Below are 5,516 nucleotides of genomic sequence, written 5' to 3' on the forward strand. Positions count from 1 at the left end.
CCCAAAAAAAGCCTAATGATTTAGTCAAAACTAAATTATGTGATTGGGTGCAACCCAACGAGAGAGCTCAGGACAAACCTGTGCTACTCAGTGAGAACGGATATTATTATTATTACTACTATTACTAGTAGTATTACTAAAGTATGATGAAAATTCACAGAAAACCAGTAAAGCTGGATGGTGGAAAGACAAAGACCGAGGGGGGTGATACCCCAATGTAGGCTGGATGTGTGTGGAGGCAGAATCCCGAGGCCTGGATACAGAGAAACAGTGAAGGTAGAATACCTGTAAGCATCTGACCTCGTCAACAGCTAGCTGCTTTTCTAGTCTAGTATTGAAACTGTTCATGATGTGATGCTGAATGTTGAATCGTATGTGGCTACTGTACAGTATGCTTGTGCTCTTTGCGCAATTGCAACCAGCCTTTAATGCATTATTGCCTGCAGGGAAGAAATTATTTTCTCTGGCTACATGTTTAAATAAAGATGTTTCAAAGCAGATATTGAAGTGTTTACTAACTCAGTTTTTTTATTTTATTATTTGTGAGTTTGCTTTAGTATACACCCTTATTCATCGCCTAATGCCTTATATTCTGCCCTACATTTTTAGGATACTGGGCACGAGTTTTTAAGAACATTGTTAACAAATTGCACGTTATTTTAAACATGTCACCCCTTACTCACGCTGCATCTTCATCCGTAGTTTAGGGGGACTGCATGAAGAATGAGAATGGGAGAATCATGGAGAAAGATGAGGACATAAGACCCCCCCCCCCCCCCCCCCACACACACACACACACTCAAACTGGAAAGGGAAAGTAAAGCTAAAGGTGAGACAAAACCATATGTACATTATCTGAATGGCGCTGATGTAAGCGAAACCATTATTCACTTGGAGATCCATGTTGAGATTGCGTTTATCTGATTGAGAGGGAGGACAATCAAAATTGGATGGTTGATTTGATGTATAGACAAAGGCCCAGGTCGGTTGGGTGATTAATTTGAGGGGACTGATACATAATCACGTTAAAAAGCGAGATATGTTATTTTGTATTATTTCAAGTATCGAAGTTATCCATTTCATACTGTAGAGGCAAAGGCAAAGAACACGTAGGTGGTTTATACAGGCACATTTAGAAGTTACACGCACTGTTGAATGTACAACCATTTCTATTCTACCAGGAGATGGCGCTCAATACAACATGTTTCCAGTTTTAGCCAATGGATCAGTGTCCATGTATACCTATTATGTGTTTATTTGGACAACAAGGGCCACAAGAAAAACATACAAAATTAAGAAATACACTAAATGAAAACAAATATGTGTTGATATTAGCCCCATGCAATCCATGCATGACAAAAACAATATTATATTTTGACAAAACAAGTACCGGCCTTGCCCCAGATTTGCGTACCATGGCATACCATTGTAGGCTATACTCAAATAGCCAACTGCCAAAAATAAGAACGGCAGTGAATACTTCAAGTAAAATCATTTGCAAACACTACGCCATGTAGCCTATATTTCTATCGAAACAACATTATTAACTCAACAAGAGCGAAGTGCATCCTTCTGTAATATTGGTCTACTGAAACTACCATACACTTAAATTACCAAATTCATCTGAGAGTATGATAACCATGCAGCGCCATTCATTTGCTTTATTTCATATTTCTGTTGAACATAAACGAATGCAGTAGGCAATCTGTGTGCACTTCCCCCGCATATTTGTCCAAATAGCGGACGAGGTTTCACACCTTGCCATCTGAAAGCTATAGATGCATGATTAGATTAAAGATTTGCAAAATCATCATTAGCTATGTGGCCTATCGAGAGAGAGAAAAGGGCAGCAGCCCTCTTCTCTTCATAAGAAAAGTTTGGCTTTTGAACGCATTAATAATTAGGATCATTGACTTATTAAGAACATTATTACAAACATATCACAAATAGCATACTGTAGCCTATATCCAATAAGAGCCCATGAAAATACAGCAATACATATTTGGAAAGGCAGGATATTCAATTGTTATAGCTGTAGGCTATAGCCTACTTTGGGTGTGCATTATGCACGATTTCGTTTGTATAACCCAGAGTAAATGACAATTTAGTCTCAGCAGTGCTTGACTTGGACTGAAATAGGTTCCGGTACTCATTTTGGGTGCCGTTACTGTTTTTATTTAGGTTCAGGAGCGCCACACTACTTTTGAGCTAATATTCTATTAGAGGAACAGGAGCTCAAGCAGTAGAAAATGTGAGGTGCTGGTACTCAGCTCCGGTGAGCTCCTGCCCAAGTCAAGCAATGGTCTCCGGAGGATTTAATTAAACGGCTAAATGTTCAATATGACATTTTTTAATGTACTAGTCTACTATGGTTCTTATTAGCAACTGTATTATCGTTAGTGTTATTATTTCTAAATAATAACTGATTGTATTTATTATTATTAGGCTACTTTATTATTAACAATGTTATTTTTGTTGCTGTTATTAGAATACTATTATTATTATTATTATTGTTATTTAAATATCCTAATATTCATACTATTAATTTTAAATAAGATTTCCTAATACACAAAAAATACCCTACATTCACAATTATAACATGATAATTATATTTCTATGGCGGGAAAAAGCCACAAATGAACAATAATTGTAATATTGTTTTACATTTACATTACATTTACGTCATTTAGCAGACGCTCTTATCCAGAGCGACTTACAAATTGGTGCTTTCACCTTATGACATCCAGTGGAACAGCCACTTGTGTCATTGTCTAGTCGTAATCACAGCGCGCGCGCAAACCAAATAAAAGAGAACCAAACAGACATCTCAATAATGATAATCAAATCAAACTGGGAAAGTGTAAAAAAAACTTTTTTTTTTAAAACGATGCAAAGGACGGAAACAATTTATAGGCCCTACAAGTGACTGAAAATGTCACGTCGAATAGCCCTCATCTGTAATGGCCCCGTGTCTGCAAAAACACACAAATCAATCAAATTCACATAAAAGTCATGTATTAGCTTAATCTGCATATTCTGTTTGCACTGCAGAGGTTTGTCACATTTTATTCAAAATAGAAGAGAGCTGTCGACAACGTTTATTTTCTAGCGGGTTGTATGATGGATTTGCAGGAGAAGAAATGTAGTCGATATGCTAATGAGTAATCACAAGTTCTACTGATGATAAACCATATGTTCTGTTTCCAGAGAAAACATGGGATTGTTGCCTTAGTAACTCGTTTATTCATCCTGTCACTGTTGGCACAAATCATTCTACCAATAGGAAAACAAATGTAAGAACAGTTTACCACATCTACATTATTTTGTACTTCTGTAAGACGACAATAAAGAAAACACAAATAATTCTACTCCACCCAATTCCATGTTTGCACACAGAAAACAACCAAATTAAAGACTCTACATGCATAGAGTAAATGAATAGCCACAAAACGTCCTTATCGTCAAATGTGGAATTGTTCAAATAAAACATCCATTTGCAAGACGAGGAGGGCATGTCCATTTTGAGAACATAACCTACCAACCAAACGACACTTCTTCATGTAGGCTAGGCTACACTAAACTACAGCAGGTGGTCTGTCTTTCTCTCCCTGCACCGTTTAGTGATGGCTTTGATTCCTCCTCTGATATTGATTTTGTGTCAGGACTGTTTTCCTTTCCGTGTCGGTCCCAAAGGGTCATTTGAAAAGAGTTTCTCAACTTTGAATATAGAATGCTTGGTGACCATTAATGCGTCCGTTGGTGTTTATTTGACACAACAACACACGTACATTTATAGATCTGTTGTTTCCCTATGAGCGCGGGACTATAACGCCCGGGCTCATGAGCCCATGCGGACGAAGCGAACCCATTAAGCGCGCGGAATAGTGTGGTGTTGAGTAGATAGCAGGTTGCGGTCTCAAGAATGTACACCTGCAGTTGTACTCTGCCCTCCGTCACTCTGCAAATCCAAACACATTCCTTACAACAACCGTAGCTGCACCGGCCAGTGAGCAACGACAGCATGAGGCAACTTTTCAAGCGAAACTAACTCCGCTAAAAATAGCCTATCACAAAGAACAAATATATTTATTTAGCCTAATGACATTTTTTTTCATCTTCTTTCTTTTCGTTTGTAGGCCTAATTCATGTCAACAACTTGCACCCAAACATACATAAAGTGAGCTCCAGAAGTATTGAGCCAGTGACAAATGTTTTGGCCCTGTACTCCAGCACTTTATATTTGAAATGATACAATGACTATGAGGTTAAAGTGCAGATGGTCAGTTTTAATTGAAGGGACTTTCATCCAAATTGGGTGAACCATTTTGAAATTACAGTAGATTTTGTACATAGTCGTCCGTCCGTCCCCCCCACACAATTTTAGGGACCAAAAGTATTGGGACAAATTCACTTATGTGTATTGAAGTAGTCAAAAGTTTAGTATTGATCCATATTCCTAGCATGCAATGATACATAAAGCTTGTGACCACAAACTTGTTGGATGCATTTGCTATTTGCTTTAGCCCAATATAAATAAATGGTAAATAATGTATTGTGTCATTTTTGAGTCACTTTTATTGTAAATAAGAATAGAATATGTTGCTATGTTTCTAAACACTTCTACATTAATGTGGATGCTACCATGATTGCAGATCGTCCTGAATGAATCGTGAATAATGATGAATGAGAAAGTTACAGACTCACAAATATCATACCCCCCCCCCAAGACATGCTAACCTCTTACCATTACAATAACGGGAGGTTAGTTACTTTTGTTGGGGTAACGAACAGAGCCAAAACAACAAAAAATATGCCACTGTCCCAGTACTTTTGGAGCTCACTGTATGCCTATTGTACGATTGTAGGCCTATGCTATTAGCCGATGTCATAGATTGCATCTGTTGATGTCTGCTATACAGTTATTAACTCTATGTAATTTAGATATAGGCTCTAAAACTGTCACTACAGACCCTGGTTCGATTCCAGGCTGTATCACAACCAGCCGTGATTGGGAGTCCCATAAGGGCTGCGCACAATTGGCCCAGCGTTGTCCGCGTTTGGCCCGGGGTAGGCCGTCGTTGTAAATAATAAATAGTTCTTAACTGACTTAGTTAAATAGTTAAATAAAGATTAAAGAAATAAATTAAGCTTTCATTATACCCATCGGCATATAACTTCCTAAAAATGCCGACATTTGATAGGGATCTGTCTTTATACATAATACACTCATTGCCACTTTATTGGGAAACAAAAATATAATGTTTTAACCTGTTTGCATTTGAAATATTAAGTACAATATGACAACACACATGCTTGCATGGAATAGGCCTATTTATTTATTTGTCTGCAGAAGAGGAAATATATTTTAATATAAGTTTCACAAATGAAACATACTTTTCCAATAACTATAGCCCTAGATGTTGCTAGGTCGTGCACAAGGAATATATAGAATACATATCTAAAGTATTATAGACATTGGGTTCCAATTGAAACCAGAAATAGCTCAACTAAAGGAC

The sequence above is a fragment of the Oncorhynchus nerka genome, linkage group LG18 (assembly GCF_034236695.1).
Source record: "Oncorhynchus nerka isolate Pitt River linkage group LG18, Oner_Uvic_2.0, whole genome shotgun sequence".
NCBI classification, from domain to species: domain Eukaryota; kingdom Metazoa; phylum Chordata; class Actinopteri; order Salmoniformes; family Salmonidae; genus Oncorhynchus; species Oncorhynchus nerka.